The 20,163-nt window shown below is 39.7% G+C and overlaps 1 protein-coding gene and 1 non-coding gene across 2 annotated transcripts in view; one reads left to right on the top strand and one right to left on the bottom strand.

Moving 5' to 3' along the window:
- Nucleotides 1-20,163, bottom strand: part of LOC119000346 (catenin alpha-2-like) — an 895,408-nt gene that overhangs the window by 661,603 nt on the left and 213,642 nt on the right. The window lies entirely within an intron of this gene.
- Nucleotides 15,683-15,866, top strand: LOC119000364 (U2 spliceosomal RNA). Its single transcript, XR_005069299.1, has one exon. It is a non-coding gene; the product is annotated as a U2 spliceosomal RNA (small nuclear RNA).

Below are 20,163 nucleotides of genomic sequence, written 5' to 3'. Positions count from 1 at the left end.
AAACTCTTTGTCAGCTACATTATGAGGCAAAAACAAAAGGGACTTGGACAGCAGTGTGGTAATTAACTGTGGGAGTGGGCGGTAGGATGGGTGGAGGGGGCAAAAAGGGAGAAATTGGGATGCCTGTAATAAAAGAACAATAAAAATGATTTATAAAAAAAGATAGTCTAATCACAGCTGAGAACTTAAAATACGTATTTACATCCATTATTACTAACAATGACTCCCATCCCGTTTCCTTGAGGTGTTAGCTAATGATGGCCTAAAACAACTATAATTTACGAAACTTTAAAAAGATGATGCACACAGAAAGTTTAGCCATTGTAGCTACGTGTTTTATATCTACTTGTTCTTAACGGAAACTAAGTTCATTTATTATTTTTATTATTGTTCATGGAGAAGACGTCATGGTGCTACCAAACCTCTGTCTGTTTCCTCTGGTCACAAGACTAGCCTACACCGACCGATGGAATCCTAGGCATTGGAAGGTGAGCCGTGGTGAGGTGCACGTCTCTCAACCTGCACCATCAAAAATCCCCCTCCATGTGTTTGCCCCGGGCTGACAGATTTGAAAGCCGGGGGTTGAAGATGGTAAAGCCACAAGCTAGAAGGAGCTGGAGTCCCCGAGTACTACCTTGGAGGAGAGTGATATATTTATCAGAAAGATTCTCCAGTTTTACATAATCAGATGAAAACTTCTACTGCGTGGACTCTGAGATTTTGAGGTTTATCTGTTACAACAGACAATACTAACTATATCACTGTTTTAGTTATAGTTATTAGTTATAGGATAAAGTATTTATTAAAGTTTACATCATTATTGTAAATGTTTATATTTATGTATTTTATTAAGCTATAATTGACATACAATGTTATTTTTATTTCAGGTAGACAACATAATTATTTGAAATGAATACACAGACTGGCATAAATAATGCCCCTATTTATTACAAAAGCATTTATTACAAAATCAAAGCATGTAATTCTGTAGCATAACAATATGACATTCAAGCACATCGTATGACATTTTAGGTGAAATGTTCAAATTAAAACTATAAATCGTAACACACATAATATTATCTTACCAACCAAAGTCAAGCAGACGTGACTTCTACTGGACCCTGTATATTGTAAAATGACGACAATAAGTCAAGTCCAACACCACACAGAGTTACCGTTTTTTTCTTTTGATGAGAGCTTTTAAGATGTACTTTCTAAGCAACTAACTTTCTTTCTTCTTTTCTTTTTTTCTTTCTTCTTACAAAGGTGCAGGTTTATTTCAACAAAATGTGAAAAGAATACATCTGACTGAAGCTCCTTGCTCATCAGGGTATGCATCATCAAACTCTTGATGAGACAAGCGAAGGCTGCTTTGTGAGTGAGGTGAACAGACAACACGGCAATCTCAGCTCTAGCAAGTCTTGGTCAATACATCACTTACACTCCTCTTGCCTTTGTAACCCTGTGTGTGTAACAGGCTGTGGGAATATCAGATTGCTCACATTCTGTGGCTCCTTCTGACTTCTCCATATGAAAAATCCTTGTACAAGACTTAACGTGTGGCACTCAGGAGATGGAGGAACAGGCATTATGGGGCTCTAGAGAGGAAATGGATTTGTTTAGTGTTTCACAATTTGGTGGATGAAGTGAGGAGAGGTGAAGCAGTGTAACCCACCTCTGAGGAAATGCCAGGGCAGGCACAGCCTAGGACCGGCCAGCTGCAGAGTTCAGGACTTCATACCAGCTATCCGTGTAGAGAGCTGTATTCATTGTGCAACTTTCAAATATACAGTATAGTGTTATTAACTATAGCCAACATGCTATATATTACATCCTCATAACTTATTTAATTTATAATTGTCTGTACAATTTGACTACTTTCAGCCATTTTGACCACCACCATCCCCAACCTCTGCAACCACCAATCTGTTCTCTGTATTTATGAGTCCATTTTTTTAAAGTATTACATATATAGCCCTGACTGGTGTAGCTCAGTGGATTGAGCTCGGGCCGGCGAACCAGACAATCGCGGTTCGATTCCCAGTCAGGGCACATGCCTGGGTTGCAGGCCAATTCCCAGCAGGGGACGCATGAGAGGCAACCATACATTGATATTTCTCTCCCTCTCTCCCTCCCTTCCCCTCTAAAGATAAATAAATAAAATTTAAAAAATAAAAATAAAAAATAAAAGAAAGATTTCTTATTTTAAAAAAGTATTACATATATAAGTGAGATCATATGGTATTTGTCACTCTCTGTCTGACTTACTTTGTTTAGCATAATGCCCTCAATGTCCAACAGTGTTGTCTCAAATAGCAAGATTTCATTCATTCTCACAGTTGAAGAGTTCCCAAGGGTTCCCAAGGGTCGTGGACAGCAACGCGCACGTGTGAACCATGACCCTTTCACTATAGTAGTCAGTGGGACTGGTAGATGCTGTTGAGCAAGCATGTGTGCTGTGCGGCCATCACAGAGCCACAAATCTGAATCAAATTTTGCATTAGCCTTGGACATTCCTCAGTGGAAACTATTTGGATGATTCAGAGGGCTTTCAGAAACAATGCAATGAGTGCAGTGCAAATAAAAATGTGGCACAAAAACTTCACACATGGTTGAGGATCTGTTGAAAGTGATCCACATTCTGGAAGGCCTGCAACAAGCAGAACACCTAAAAATATTGAATGTGTGCAGGCTGCAATCAACCAAGCTGATCTGGGGATTCCAAAAACTACTGTCTGAGATTTTGATGCAGGATCTTGGCATGAAACATGTCGTAGCAAAATTTGTTCCATGTCTTCTGCTACCAGAGCAGAGAGAACATTGTACTGCAGTTACTAATGAGTTGATTTAAACTGCAACTGGTGAACCAGATTTCCTCAAGGAGGTCATAACTTGGAAAGGGACTGAGGAGTCATTGTCCTATGTACAATGTTTCTTGTATCTTCTTCAATAAATGTCTCTATTTTTCATATTACATGGCTGAATACATTCCTCCATTCATTCATCTATAGACACTCAAGTTTTTCCATGTCTTGGCTATTGTAAATGACGCTGAAATAAACACGGAGGTGCAGATATCTTTTCAATATACTGTTTTCATTTCCTTTGGATAAATACCTGTTGGAATTGGTGAACCATATGGTAGATCTGTTTTTTTTGTGTGTGTGTGTTTTTTTAAGATAGGGGAAAGGAGGTGGAAAGCGAGGGAGAGAAACATCAGTGTGTGGTTGCCTCTCATTTGCCCCCCCCTGGGGACCTGGACTGCAGCCCAGGCGTGTGCCCTGACTGGAAATTGATCCAGTGACCTTTTGGTTCACAGCCTGTGCTCAATCCACGGAGCTCTACCAGCCAGGGTAGTAGATCTGTTTTCAGTTTTTTGAGGAACCCCCATACTGGCTACTTCATAGTGGCTACACCAAATTATATTCCCCAAAACAAGGCACAGTGTGTCTTTTTGTCTCCAAAGTATATACCCATGTGTATGCATATGTGTATATATTAGTTCAGAAATCCATGCTTATTGAGAAAAATAAATCCTACATACACATAGCGAGAGATACAGCACTTTAAATTATCCCTTTTCCCCTTTTCTTTGGACCACGATGGTAAATAAAACCCAACTTATGACTAAGCACACAACACTCGAGCACAGACAGGTCTGGTGGTTGGACACAAGCTACTACACATTCCATTGCCACTGAAACCTGAATTACTGTGTTTTGGAGAGTATCACTCTCTTGAGTACTAGATACAGCAAAACACATTAGTCAGTGTGAGGAATCAAAGTTATTCAGAAACAGATCGACCGCGTTCTGCAATCCCTGGAGAGGACAAGAGCAGCAGAGGGCTCCCAAAGACACTTGTAATAAGCAAGTCTAAAAGCATCCCTGAAATCACAGTTGCAGCACAGGTGATTTCATTACATTAGCACCAGGCTTTATTATTCTATTTACTAAAGTTAATGTGTGTTACTATGAAGTATATTGAGTAGGAGCAACTTCTAAAAGTAACAGATGTCAAAACAAAGAAATCTTGTCGTTGCCCCAAAAATATGGGACCAAGAGATTTTAGCGTAAATCATGTTCATCTTAACAAGAAAAGGAAAGAAGGAGAATGAAATGATCAGGCTATTCAGAAGCAAGAGCACATGGCATTCATTTCTTTATTCTTACCTAACATTTTAAATGTCTTTAAAGAAATTTCTCTAGCAGGAAGCTTGAGATACAAACATCTTGTGAAATGAAAATTAATTGTTCATTTTCTCAAACATTTTGTATAGCCACTAAGCATATCACCCTCTTTGCGTGTGTGCACGCTCTCACACACACCCAAAACAGATAACACAGGCTAGATCCCATCATGCTACCTTGGCTTTTATGCTTTCCATAGGACATGTATTTTTAAAATGTAATCTTGGTAACTGCGATATATTTTAAACATAAATTGCCACTTTTTGGAAGTACTGATAAGGAGCTTTCGATTCATGGTAAACTCATAAATACAGTAACTGGAATTAATACTAAAGGAAAAAACATATAAGCCATTATCATTTCTGGGAACAGAACCAACAGTCAAGTCTCACAACGAGGAAATAACACTAGCAAGACACAGAGGGATACATTTAACCCAGAACCTCCTGCGTCAAGGAAAAAACTGTTTCCTTTCTAGTGTATTTAAAAACCATTTCTTCCAAGACCTAAAAGTAAAATAATCCTACCACACTATCATCTTTTCTGTTGTTGACTAGTTTCTACTCCAGAATGAAAACAACTCATGATTAATAATTCCACCTGTTCTTTCCTTAATCAACTACTAAATAGTAAGTGCTCTCTATACATGCCCAGCGTGTCCTTGAAACACACACAGCACTTGTGTGTGAGAGTGAGGAAATGAATTTGTTATCCCTGTTACTCAGATAAGGACATTGAAGCGTGGAGAAAGTTGCCAGCCAGAGGTCATAAAGCTTACTGTAGAAGGAAAACTCGGGTTTTAATTTGCCTCACACTGCCTGTTTATTCCCTAAAGACAGCATTCAAAATATAGTGTCCTAATTGTATATGCAGTCCAAATTTCTAAAACAAAAACAAATTATGTTTTTATCGCTAGAAAAAATGGATGTGGCTACACAATTTCATTACACACCATGCATGATACACCCTGTTTTAAAAAACATTCCCGTGTTTATCAAAGAAATAATTACATTATCAACTGACATTTTCTGATTTTGATATGTAAGTGAACATTATTTTTCTCCCATTAAACTACAAATTGCTGGTAAAATGCCAATGACTTGAAAAAAAACACGGCATTGACATTTTACTGTGGAGTCATCTCTTTCTGGATAGAATGACAACCTTCCACTTGAATGCACCTCCATATTGTCTAGCTGCATTCTTTAAGCATTGCTTTTCAAAGACTTCTGGTTTTACGAACTGTTAATGAAATAAAGGGGAAAATGAGCAGTTTGTAATTATCTTGTCAATATTCTTCCTTTGAACCTTTCCTTGGACAATATACAGAAAAGAAAGCAGCTCATTTTCTAATACGGGGTATCATTTCTCTTTCCAAACAGTATTAGCATTTTTGAAACTTCAAGATGGGGTCTAGCTGCTGACTCCTGAAGCAACACTGCGGAGGGAAGTGTCAGTGAAAGGTGATGGCGTGGGGCAGTAGAAAGAACATACGCTTTGGAGCCTGCCCTTTCTCATCTGAGTGAGCAATTACTGAGTCTTGGATTCGGTTTTGTATTTTGAAAAATGAGAGTAATTATAGGCACCTCATAGGAATGTTGTGTGTTTTAAATATGATAGCTTATTTAAGCCACTTGGCTCTGAAACAAACAAGATGTTCCAAAAAATAACAAAGAACATACAACCTTGAGTGGAAAGAGTCCTGGACACAAGGCAAGAACACTTGAACTTGAGCCCCACACCAGCCACTTATTGGCTATGAGGCTCAATTAATCTCTTTGAGCTTCGTTGTTTTTCGCCTTCAATTAAAAATTATTTCTAAGTTACTTCAAACTCTTACATTCTATAATGCTAATAAAATAAAATTCTTAACTCATGGTTCAGGATGGTAAATAGGTTTTATACATAAATATCTGAAATATATTCTCTGTCTCACTGAAGTAGCCTCAATAAATAGATGAGCATTAATTTAACAATGAATATTCTGATGTCAAAATGTAACAAGTTAACAAAGGAAGATACAAAAATCTCCTTTTGGGGATATTTTATAAGAAACTGGGTGTCTTCTGAAGCTCTTCTAGGGCTCATGGGAGCCCTGCAGATTCCTGGGGAACGACTCCAATATTTCATCCAAGTATTTCATGAAATTCCTTACAATTATCTTTAGATATCAGCCTTACCTTTATGTTTTCTATGAACTTCGAAACTGAGTACATCCGTATAGTACCATTAAACGAGCTTAATTGTGAAGCCTACTTTTTGTTATTAGCAATGCATAATTCATATGTAATTACTTTTTCACACAGCATGGAGGATAATTCAACAGTTTAAAAATCAAATACTTTTTTTAAAAAAGTATATTTTTAGCAATGTGCTAGTAATTTTGAGAAGCCAGGGTTTGCTGAGCCAGAAAGTCTGAGGCAGGTGTTTAATTAGACTAATTAAGCAACATGTAGTCACTTCCGGTTTTCCATTTGCTCTTTGTAAATGTAGATAAGCAACACAACTGAGTGCCTAATTAGACTATTTAAAACCATCTCACTTTTTATAGCCAGGAATTTTTTGAACCCACAATCACAAACTTAAAACATAATAATATGTCCTCAGAAGTCCTACAGATTTTTCTTTTTGATATAACTACCATTTTTTATTTTTTCATATTACTGTCATAAAATTAACATAGGGGAATAAGAATAATGAAATGTACTTCACACATAAGGGACATAAAACACTACATATTTACTGCTCTCTATTTATTAGCAAGAATAAGATGTACCTTCTTTTTGCCTAACTCACTCTTAAGAAAAATCAATATATTCAGTTTTCCTAGGAATCAAACCTGAAAAACTGTCCCCATTAGCATTATAATCACTTAAATCAACTGTATATAAAGTGGTTATCAAATTTCAGATGGAGAAGGGCAAAAATTACTCTTCCATTTCTCATCTTTTTCCCCCCCTATCAACATTAAGTCTATCCTAAAAGTTCATTTTTAAATCACCAGACTACACAACAAATCCAAGTTCATTTTGGGGTCCCTCGAAGTACAGTTTATATGCTCCTGAATAGTACATGTATCAACTAGGAAGTGAATGTATATATATATACACAAACACACACACAGTTTTACAATGGTTCAACTTATAGTTTCTCAACTTTATGACGGTGTGAAAACAATTTGCACTCAGGAGAAACCATACTTCAAATTTTGAATTTTGATCTTTTCCGCGGCTAGTGATATGCAGTACAATAATCTCTGGTGACGCCGAGCCGTGACAGAGAGGCAGAGCCCCTCATCAGCCACTCAACCCCAAGGGTAAACAACCATACTCTGCAACACTCTGCGGTGTACTGTGTCGTCAGCACATTATGTTTTGTGTTTTCCATCCTGTCTGCAGAACACCCACCTCTGTCTCCTGCCTCTGGTAAGAAAAAGAGGAAAGTACCTACTCTTGAGAGAAAACTCCAGGTAACTGCCCAACTACAGGTTAATGTAAGTGTTCTGAGCACATTTAAGGTAGGCAAGGCTAAGCTGTGATGTTGGCAGGTTAGGTTATTAAAGGCATTTTCGAATTATGATAGTTTCAACCTGTGCCAGAGAGAGGTAACATCAGATGGACTATTGCTTAAAGTCACGTAGAGGTCAGGAAGTAGCACCGCCAGGGTTTGCAGCCAGACTCGATCCTCTCCTCATCCTAGCCTGATCATCTTTCATTTCACATTTGAATAGCAGGATGGACTTTGACATCTTAGACAGATATGTTTTGTTTTATGACATAAACTCAAATAAATTCATAGAAACTGAACACCGTGGCATGCTAAATATGAAAGGCATGCATCATCGTGGAATTGGAATCGCAACTTCTAATTACAACAAAAGCTTATGCAGCTCGCTCTCTGGGCTTAAAATCTGTACAATGTCAAATGTCTGCAGTGAGACTAAGGCTTTTCTATGGTCCCTTGTGGCTTTGATGTGCTGTTGACCACACAGCAGGAGAAAGCCAGATAGGGCAGCACGACGACCAGGGAGTGGGTAGCACCAGGCAGGCATGTTGCATAGGCGAGCTACTCATCCTAATCCATTCATTATTTATTTCGAGTGGGGCTGGCATTGAACATGAATACCTTTAGGAAACATCACTGAGTCTATCTCATCCCCCTAATACCTAGCAATACACAGAGAAAACACACAGAACAGCAGATGGCCCCCATGTTCACAAAAAGTTTTCTAGAGGAGCCACCAGTGAAAGCGGGAAAGCAAAGGGGCACATATCCTGGGATTCACAGATCAATAAACACTAACACAAATGTCAGAGTCCCTAGCCCACCCGTCCTGTGCCTTCCCCTCAGAGGTGTCACTGTCACAATATGAGCAGGCACACTAGATAGAACCCAGAGTTAACCAAGAATGGGCAAGGGAATCAGAGAAGGCAATTGGAGACAGAGGCTAGGGTTGCCAGGGGCCATTAGGGTCTGTGATGCTCCATGTTGGGCTGCGGGCACAAGTTTCACAAGTGTCGTCATAGGCAACATCCAGTGGGCAGTCCAAGTTGGGATGGTAGTTGGGAGATTCTATTGATGATACTCTACGCTAGGCAGCTGATGCTGATGTCATGATGGGGCAGAGCAATCCGCCCATTCTTGGCAAGATCTAGGCAGGCGCTGAGGGATTTGTAGGCAGGATTCAGACTCACTAAGCCAGACAGCAGCCCAACAGGAATCCAGATCCCAGGCCCCAGGGCTGTAGTACAAAGACTTCATCAGCAGAAAAGAGGAAAGGGCAGTTAATCCAAAGACCAGGCCTAAAAAATGGAGTGAGTACAATAAGGGCTGGGGGAACGCTAGTACTCACACGTGTCCATCTCTTGGGCACAGAGTGACATATACATTAGCAGTAAGTCTCAATTCCACCATCCATAAGGCAGGGATTACGCTTCAGGGATACTTGCTGCTCTTATTACAACTGGCCTGGAAACTGGACAGGCCTGCAATTCTTGTATGCATTCTCCTTTCAACCAGTCCAGGTATCTTCCTCTTTTAAATGAACCCAGACTTCTGCATAGAACCAGAGTCGAGGCAGTTGTAGCTCATGAAGAAGTAGCCTCTTCCTGAGTGGCACAGCAGTGCTCCGGAAACAATATTCACCACATGCAAGTACATAACTGATACTGAAGTTCATTTCATAGGCAACATTTCCATATGTTCAGATTACAAAGTCAATTAAACAATGAATAAGATATTAAAATTCTAACCTGGTAAACAAAAGATAATACCCAATCTCCCCTTGAGTTCATTTTCTCTTCTTACAACGCGTCGCCCCGGTTTTAACACTCGATGGCTGCCCTGATGCCAGGGGAGGGAAAGCAACCCAGGTTTCAAAATGACTTCCGATAACACAACTAAAAAGATTCTCTTTTTAAAAATTGCTTTTCTTGGGTTTTAGAGAGGTAAGGTGAAAGTGCTGACAAACATAGCAGCAGGCTTTCAAGAGAACTCTGTTCAAAATCTGTTTAAAAAAGAAAAACCCACGATCTCCAAGGCCAATGGATGTGTGAACAAGCAAGTGAGATAAAGAATCGTGTGAGTCTTCAGGGAACGGAGAAGGAACTCAGCTAACTTTACTCGTCTTTTTAGTAGAAAACTTTTCTTAGGGAAATACCAAAGCAAAACATTTTTAAAAAGACCTTTATAAATGTTACAATATCCCATTTGTCTACTTTATTCTATGGCTTTCTTAATGCATCACACTCACTTTCGCTTTCCTTCATATTCATATATAATCTCCTTCAAAATAAAAATAAAAGCAGTTCCAATTTTGTAGAAATGTTAACATTTATAGATGAAAAACAGCATCTGAATTCAAAATAATATTATTGTCAGTGACATAATCATAATCAGCCACAACTGGATGTTGAAATTTAGCAACTCATTTTTCAGCCTCAGAAAATACTTATTGAGTGCCTACCAACCATGTGCCTTTCAGGATACTGAGCAATGGCTATACCCAGGTGAGCGAAACAGACATTGTCCCTGTCCTAATGGCATTAGAATCCAGTAGTGGAGAAAATCAAAGAAGTCAATGTACCATAATATATATGTAATACAAACCTAAACCAGAGAGCTAATGGAAACAGCATGCAGTGAGACAGCACTGTGGCGAAGAGACGTGGGCTCAAGTGGATGGATGGTCAGGAGAGACTGTGGGAGTTGGCGTAGATCAGCCAGGAGATCAAAATCTCAGTGGGACCTGGAGGTACCACGCCATGCTGATACACTCAAGAGAATCATGGGAAACGTCCATTTTCTAGTAACCGCTCCCGCTGTTCAGGCAACACTTCAGCTGGGAGCCTGTTTCTGTGAACTCAATGAACATTTTTGAGAGCGTGATGATCCCTACCTCACACTCCCACCCTCTACCCAAACGGACTCAACTGAGGCTTCCACCACAGGCAGTGAAATTCAGCTCAGCCCACCCATTGACACCTTTGGTTGCCCATTTTAGTAGTCGGCTTATTACATATGTGAAATAAATTTTGTCTTCTTTATTGGTGGTGAGACATTGTTTATGCTGATCATCGTCATCATATGTTCAGGGACTCACAGACAGCGTGGCTCACAGTGGGTGTTAAAAAAATTAAGTAGATATTAAATAAGTGATTACACGTGCTCCTACTAAATATTTATGCAATTTACTTTTTAGAAAAGTGAATCAAATTCAAATGTGAATGACGGTTACAGAAATTCCACTTAGAAAGTGTTAAAATACTAAGAAATAGTACTATAAACACTCTATTTCCATTCATTTTCTCATTTTTTTCTGATTTCATTAAATGTGGTCCTATTTTCAGTACACCCACAGTGTTATCATGAAAACAGAAAACATTTTCCATGTTACACAACACCTCCTCAACGAAGTTGGTATTGCTTCACAACCTCATCCAAACATACGAATTTAAAAACGAGAATATACACTGGTGATAGCATATTCATCTAATAATGAGAATTTTCTAAAATTTGAGTGACCAGTTTGAATATGTTCAATAGAATGACTGTATTAAAAGATTATGATATTTTCTGTTAGCCATAAGAATCATTTAGTGCCTATAATTAAAAAATGGTTTTTACTAGATAATATTTAGGGAATAAATATAAGGGTTTGTAAAGATAATGCCATTCCTACCCACGAGCAATTTATGATACAGTAAAGCAAGGCTCACACCACACATGATCGCACCATACGTGATCTGAAGTTCACAGGTCGAGCACAGTCCCTGACACAGAATGGAGAAAGGATCACACTGAAAAATGCAGGAACTGAGCATAATGATTGAGACATGGGCGCCAACGAGATGCATGGTATGGTATAAATCATACTTTTCTGTCAAATGGGAGGTTAAGTTACATATTTTGTCTCAAATTCCATATTAGTTTGTAGATCATTTTCCCACTATAAAGCACAAGTACACAGGCTATTCTAGCTGGCCTTTTCCTCTATAGGTCTTTTGAAGTATTAAAACACGTGGAGGGGAAAGTTGCCCTAAAAACTCGTTGCCCATTCACTAGCTTTTCCATTGAAAGCATTAGATATTTAGATAGAAACATATGTGATACATTAGTATAATCTTTAAAGTACAACCATAGCTACTTTTCAGGTATGTATCCATTTCCTTATCTGGCTTTTATAAACCCACATAGAAGGCAAGAGAAATAATTTCCAAGGGGAAAGAGGCATGTTTCCAGAGAAGTGAGGTCTAACTTTTAGGCACGGTGCATTTCAGGAGGCTTCATCTTTAAGGCACAGCCTGAATTACAAGTGTTCTTTTATATCAAACTAACGGAGAAAGGCAGCAACAATTCCAAAGCAGGAGAAAGTGGTGATTGATCATTTTTTATCCCTGTTTACTACCTGACTCAGAGGAAATTTGGAATTTCAGAATTAATGAACCAATTTCATTGATAATTAATTTATTAATGGTGTCAAATTTAAGGTGGGCACATCATAAGTCTTCCATATGCCCATAGTATACCAAATACAATTCCTCTGATCTCTATTAGGTTTCATTATTAAGAAAGGAGATAATTCTTAAATCATGAAGCTGGGTCAGATACCATAATAAATGCACTTGTTAACTCACCTGAGAAGCAACAAAAATTGTGTCAGAGGATAAACCATAGCATGTAGGTATCTACAAGGAAGTACTACTACAACAATATCTATTTTTTAAAGATCCTGCATCTTTTATTTTCTTTTTTGTGGACAAAATATTCTGCAAGCACCAAGCCCTACCCAAGGGCTTACCCAGAAGTTCTGAAGTCAAATGGCCCTCAAGGGATTCCAAATGGCCTCAGTCCTGGGAGAGCTGAGGCACCTGGTAAGGATGAACACATCCACCCTGGACTTCATGGATGTACCCAAACCCCATTCCAACCTTGAGGATTTTGGTCTTCACCAGATTTCAAATGTCTTCTGACTTAGGTCCACCAGTGCATTCATTCTAGAATGGAAGGTCCCTGAGACAATATGTACCCTCTAGGTTTTGCCACTTCTACTTCCCAAACCATCTTTGAAGGTGGTCCCACCTCCCGGACTGCTATCCCTAGACGCCTGCCTTCCCATGAATTTTGACTCTGCAACCAACAACTCTCACTTTTACCTTGACCTTGTGATCACCTTGACATTTTCTCCTACTAGGTGACCAGTGGTGGTCATTTCAGTCCTGGTATCAGTCATAACTATAAATACACATTATAGAACACAAACCATCACTGTGTATATACCCCAGACCCATGGAATTTTAGAAATAATTTGGACAAGCTTCCTCCACCTGAGAATCTCCCCGGTAGCTTCTGTTGGCCACTGTTGTGGCTGCATCCTGCTTTGTCTGGCGCTGTCATAGCCTCATCACACAGCCTGAACTACAGTTCTCTTAGGAGCCCCTATGCAGAAGTCAGGGTGCCATGAGCTTGCTGGAGAAGACAATACCAAAAGAAGTGGCACATCTCAACTCTTCACACTGACAAAAGCTGAGTGAAGCATAAGAGAATGGGGTGAAGGTGCTGGATGGAAACCTCCACTTGAGTCTTCCGCAATCAGGAAGCTCACTTATTCCCAAGATGGCCTGTCGGTTTTATCCTCCCCCAATTAATGTTTACTGTCATGAAAATAAGATTTATAGAGCGAAAAATTTTAAATAGTGCTAAACACTTAGACCAGAACAGTTGTCTCTTATGTAACTCTCCCTGCCCCTCTGCAGTACTCAGACATAAACAGAAATGACTTTCATGTCTTAAAAAGTGTTCCCTCTGGAATTCACAACCATATTGCTACCTCATGTGTATATTTCTATTCATTGGTCCTAGATCTGCCAACTAAAGGAAGACACACTTTCCAAGGCTAGTCCTGCACATATGTGCAGAGGTTAGCAAAGGTCCCCTTTACCCTCTTTCTTTAGGCTGAGGTACCCTCGTTCTTCAACTCTTCCTTTGCGGTTTTTAAGACCTAAATCCTTGTCATCCTACACATGCATGCTAAGTGATCAACATTCATTTTAATTTATATAAAAAATAACTTTAAGTAAGGTTCCAGAAGTGGACTAAGTAGTAGAGAAGTCAGTGAGATTAATTATCATGAATTACATACCACACTTCCATGACTGGAATAATGAAAGCTTTCTCTCTCTACCCCACCCCATTTCCCTGCACAGATACAATGAACGATGACAATCAATGTCTAAGAATGTAATTAGACCCCTAACAGCAGCAGTTTTAAAGTCAGCTGGGTGAAGAACCGGGTATTGAGAGACATATAAAATGAGCACTTGTCTGCACATTGATGAGAAGGGAACAGTTAGAAACTTATTTCTCTTTTTCTATGGGTTGAGCCAGCACATTCTATAATAATCATATTTTGTCACGGGGAAGTCAGCATATGTCTAACACAATTGACATCAGTAAGACAACTGGGAGAATAAGCAGAATACCTGCAACTGTCCAGTGAGGAGGGACCACTTTACATCCACACTGGACAGGTTCATTTTTTTTTATTGTGGTGAAGAATACATAGCTAAAAAACTACTGTCTTAACCATGTGAGTGTACCATACAACAGTGCTAAATGTATTCACATTTTTTTGTGCAACAGTTCTCTCCAACTGCCATGGACAGCTTTTCATGTCTGTCTGGCCAAATGTTATTATGGACTGCCCTGCTGGAATTCCCGAGCACTATTTCAGATTGTCTAACTCATATTTAAATGGTTGCACTGCGGGAAGTCAAGTCTGCAATCTAGGGTGGAGCAGGTAATGGTCTGCAGAAGGACACCTGTTGGAGGGTTAATCAGGGTCAAATTCAGCCCTCATTCTACTTACTTAACTCCAAGTATCAACCAGAGAAAGGGGCAGTTTTTGTTTTGTTCATGCATGCCCATGTCAGTAAGTATGGTCTTCCTAGACTGTTAGAGCAGGGCTCAAGGCCAGCAAGTAGGGAAATCAATGAAAGATCTTAGGTGCCTTTCATTTCAACCTAAATAGCAGCCATATTTAGTATACATTTTTTAAGTTTTTCCTACCACTATCTTAAACACTAATTATCTTTAACTAAGCCAGCAGTTCTTTGAAGCCTAGTAAGTCTGTCCATGATGATGGCAAACAATCCAAATGAACAGAGCTGGAAATGGAAATGTTATCTTCCTCTCATTCACGTCTGTAATGGTGCCATGTGCACGCCTATTAAGGGCACTGTGCCCCCAGCAGTGACTAGCAGCAAAGGCAGTGGGGAGCCCTTGGCAGAGTTGGGAGTCCAGGAATCCACTACTGTAGTCATGTAAGACCTACAAGGGCAGGGATCTTGGTCAGTTTTGTTTATCGATATATTCCAAGCAATTAGAACAGGTCTCAGAACTGAGTAGGATATGACAAATGAATGATTCAGAGGCAATGTAATAACTTGTGAAATTTAATGTTTTAAAAATCCAATTTACTTTTCCCTTTTTATTGAGTTTATTGGGGTGACAGTGGTTAACAAAATTATACAGATTTCAGGGGCACAATTCTACAACACATCATCTATACACTGTATTGTGTGCTCACCACCCCAGGTCAAGTGTCCATTTATCGCCATTTATCCCCTCATACCCTCCTCTACCTCCCACCTCTCTCCTCCCCTCCCCACCAGCAATCACCATACTATTGTCTGAGTCCATGAGTTTTTTCTCTTTCTTTTTGCTCTATCCTCACATTGGGCACGCCTCCACAGCTGTCAGCCTTCTTTCTATCAAATAAACTAACAAAAAAAAAATAGAGACAAACTCATAAAAATCAATTTTTTTAAAAAAATAAATAATTTTGACCTAAATTGCTTGCTTTTCTTTTTTTTTAAGAATGCCTTGGCAGAATACCAGTCTGTTGTTTTCTAAGAATTCACACACCTCCTGCTTAAAAATCTGTTGTTAAATATTGCTAGGCATCTCAGTTCATCTTATCAATCTGAGTTTCTATCGCTTCTCGGCCTTTTGGCTAAGATCAAGTGTAGTATCAATCTGAGTTTCTAGAATCGACATAGTCCTCTTATGTAAAAATTATGGCAAAATAAGACATTGGTCTATAAGCAGTTTATCTATGATTCCTTAGACATCTTTGAGATCTCTTTCACAAATACTTTTAAATTTTAAAGACATATATTGAATCAACAATTGAATAGTATGGGTGAATACTGGAAATTTACATTGACATTTATTTATAATTCTTGAATATATAGGACTACCTCACAGCCAAGTCCAGTTCCTGTTTGTCAGTAAAAACTAGCTCATATCTCCCCTGACTAGGGTATCCCCCCCCACACCCACCCCACCCCCTGCTGTCCTGCAGCTCCCCTTAACAACTGTATCACCAATGTAAATAACATTCTTCCACTTATTGACAAACTGCTTTAAACTAATCCCATCAGTTTGGGGGAACATTTGTTCTTCCCCCAATGTAACACTACTACAGATGAAGGCGGGATTCCAGAGCTGGAAGAAAAGCCAGTCCTAGTAAGTACATTAGCCCAACAGTCCTAGTAATTTTCTAAAGTTGCACCACTCTGTAGAGCATTCAGAGCTAGATGAGCCTCCCAACAACTGCTCAGCAATGAGAGTAAGAATGACCCTCAGCTTTTGCAGCTGAAGCGATGGAAATCCAAAGAAAAGAGTTTCTCAGGTTGCAAGCTTGCACAGAAGACTTCCAACTTACCAAAAGTGTGATTTGGGGAAAGTTTCCCTGACTTCCCTGAGTCTAAATTAGTTCTAATGATTGAGCTATTAATGTCAAATGCAGAATTGCCTTAGGGATTTGAGATGACATGAAGTAGTGGTCACAATGCCTTGCTCATAGTCAGTGCTCAGTAAATGGCAGTTACTGTCATTGATATCAATGCTCCAAAACAGCACTTTCCTTTTTATCCTGAGGCTGGCAGAACACGGCTCGGGAGCCAAACTTGACCCACTACTGCTTCATATGACCCACAAGCTAAGAATGATATATACATTTTTAAGTGGCTAAAATGATAAAGAATGGTGATTATGGTACACAAAAATATATAAAATTGAAATTTAGCTTTCCATAAGCAAATTTTATGGGAGCACAGACACACCCACTGTTTACATATTGCCTCCTGCTGGTTTCTCACCGCAACAGCAGACTGGAATGGCTGCGGCCGAGACCCTGTGGCCCACAACACCTAAAACACTCTCTGGCTCTCGACAGAAAAAGTCTCCCAAACTCTTCGGTTCTTAACTGTCAAGCTAAGGTTTTCTGGTGAGTCAGAGCCTCATTTTCCTTTCTGCCCTACTTGTATGAACTCATTTAACCTTTTTGTTTTAAGAAAATGAGAAGAAAGGTTGACATAGAAAAGAATTTGCTATTTGCTAAACAATTTGCTATTATTAGGAAAAGTTATGAAGGCCTGTGATACCTGCTTTGTCTTTTGTTTTTATCTCAACTCCTCTTCCTTTTACTTCAGAAAGTAAGGAAGGGGGCGGGGGGAGAGAGGGAAAGAAAAAGGAAAAGAGAAAGAAAAAGAAAGAGAGAAGTAAGGCCAACTAAAATTCAAGGGCTATTAATCGGGCCCGGGCACAGGGGCCTGAAACACCTTCTTCCTGCAGTATATCTGGAATTCAAGCCAAGGGATAGCACAGGGAGCAAGGAGGCCACGCACGCAGTGCAAGGCAGTGCCACCAACAATCTTTGAGCCACTTTGTCTTCAGTCTCTTCTCATTGCCCACTAGATAAAGAAATAAAGAATAAATCAAATAATAGGTTGAGAGACCGTCGGTGTTCTCATTCCAACCAAAGGGAAAACTATGCTACAGGTATCATTCCACTTTACAGCTACACACAGTCCAAAGTAAGTCTCTTGAGAATGTCATTTTGCTTAATACTGTTTAAGAAATTATATCAAGCTCTTAAAATAAAAGGGAGAAAGTCAGAGTATTTTACTAATAATCCAAAATCTTTCTGTAAATACCTCCCATTCAGCTAAAAGCACTACGTGTGACTATGATGAGAGAAGTACTCATTTGCTAAAAATGTTTCAAGGTACATTTAGCCCATAAAGACTGTGGATGAACAAAAGTTTGAACTGAAAAGGCATACAAAAATAATAATAAAAGCCACTAGTGTGGGGTTTTAAGTCTCCCTAGAGTTTCCTCTGAAAATAGAGGGTTTGGCATTACTGAATGAGGATGTACATACTCACAGACAGACTCCCGTGTGCACACAACACACAGACACAAACACACAGCTAAATGAGTACTGTCTTCTCTTAGACAGGGTCATCGTATTTGAAAAGCTCATGCCTGGAATTAATTTACAAGCAGAACAAACACCTCTGTGCCATCTCTTATTAACAGGACTTGAGAGAGTAAAAATAGAATGTTCGCGCTAAATATTTTCACTAGGTTTACTATGTCTCCTCTCCCTCAGAACATACTCTATTTGACAAACACATTCATTCACATTTTTCTCTCATGACTAATAAATAAAGCTGTTTCTGACAACAGAGATCTGTCCTTCATGTGTGTCCCTAGATAGGTTCTCAAAGTAGGTTTCGAGCATTTTCTCAAAATAGTTTAAGTCGGCAACTTGGCATAAGCAGATTAGAAATGCAGTTATTATAAAATAATAACTGTTATTATAAAATAACAAGTAAGACAACCAATATCTGTAATAATGATAAAAGTAATAGCACCAGCAAGGCAGGTTATATTTTGTTTCTAAATGGATAAGACGACAGTGGGGTCTCATCTGTTGCTCTGAGGAAATACATTAGAAGAACCGTCCGAATAACTTCTCAGAAATATCACACAGAAGCTGTCAGGCTCAAAGGCCATCACAGCTCCTACCATCTTCCACCAACTCTGCAGAGTGACTCAAAAAACAATCTCACTTAATGTGCAAAATTCTTCTAAATTCACAGGAGGCAAATAGAGGGATTCTTTCTTGATGAAGCTCTACCCTGAGGGAAAATGCCTGGTCCAGTGACAGCAGACAGCAGCCAACAGGTGACTGTTACAGAGTTCAAGCCTGATCCGTGCAATCAGAATTCATTCTGCTTTTGCCTTTGACCTGAATGCCCACTCTCGACCTGGTGCTTTCTGTTCCCATTAATGTCTTTATTGTCCTTCCAGTCACTCCATTTGCCCTGCAAAGGTGGCCATAACACTTTTGACTTCATGACCTTATATCTCTTCCATCCATCTTTCCTTTAATCCAACTCCACAACCCTTCTCTCCATTCTACTGCAAGTCCCCATTTTCACATCTGGCCAGGGGTATTACAATGACCACCGTCATCGTCTCACTTGCCTTCCCACCTCTTGTTTCTGCCCTCTGCGTAAGCTATTCCCAAGGCTGCCAAGCTTCAGCATAGTGAGGTAGTTACACCTGCTCAAAACCTTCAATGGCCCTGGCTGGGTGGCTCAGGTGGTTGGAGGATCATCCCATTAACCAAAATGTTGCAGGTCCAATTCCTTGTCAGGGCACATACCTAGGTTGCAAGTTTGGTCCCCAGTTGGGACGCATATGAGAGGCAGTTGATCAATGTTTCTTTCTCACATCCACGTTTCTCCCCCTCTCTCCCTTTCACTCCCTTCCCCTCTTTCTAAAATCAACAGGTGTGTCCTCCGATGAGAATGGAAAATAAACAAACAAAAAACCTTCAATGAACGCCCACTGTCTGCAGAAAAAATGCAAAGCCCTTATGTTGTGGACTGCTCTCTGACAAAGCCCGAGCGAGTCCCCATGTCCCCTGGGAGAAGTAGGAGCTTGTCCTGGGGGAAAATCTGGCATCACAAAGACTTCCTGATAAACCTGTGAAATCTGCTCTGCTAAGAGGGTTGGAGCAGGAAACTCTAGAACTCTGTTCCCAACAGACACTGACTCACACTAAGCCCTCAGATTTCTTTGAAATGTTATCTACTGTTTGATCGTTGCTGCCCTGTATTCCTGTGTATTAGAACCCAATAAAAGGCCCTGGAGGAGGGGGCTCAAGGCCTTTTTCTCCTTGGAGAAACTGGCCTGATGCTGGCCTTTTTCCCCTGAGAAACTAGCCACCAGCCCATGGCCTTTTCCTCCGGGAAAATGGCCACTTCTCCTCCCTAAGCAGATCACATCATATCTTGGCTATATTCATTCTCATCCGTGGCACCCGGGGGGCACTTGTGAGGGAAGTCACCCCCATACCCTTAGTCTATATTTATTAGTGTTGATTATTTAATCTTTCTTTCTAGTTCATGTTTATGAGATAAGTCTGCGTGCACAATAACTTAGATATTGTAGACACTGGGGAAAGGTCTCACGCAGGCACAGTTACCATTTATTTGGAGTGCCAAGTATTCATAATATTCTACCCATAATCCCCATAGTCACCCTAATAGACATGCATCTTATCCGCATTTTATTGACAGAAAACATGAAGCTCAGAGAAGTTTTTTTTCTCATT

The sequence above is a fragment of the Sturnira hondurensis genome, unplaced genomic scaffold, assembly GCF_014824575.4.
Source record: "Sturnira hondurensis isolate 20B ecotype Veracruz unplaced genomic scaffold, ASM1482457v3 Scaffold0015596, whole genome shotgun sequence".
Classification (NCBI taxonomy): Eukaryota; Metazoa; Chordata; class Mammalia; order Chiroptera; family Phyllostomidae; genus Sturnira; species Sturnira hondurensis.
This window is presented reverse-complemented; position numbering and strand designations above follow the sequence as displayed.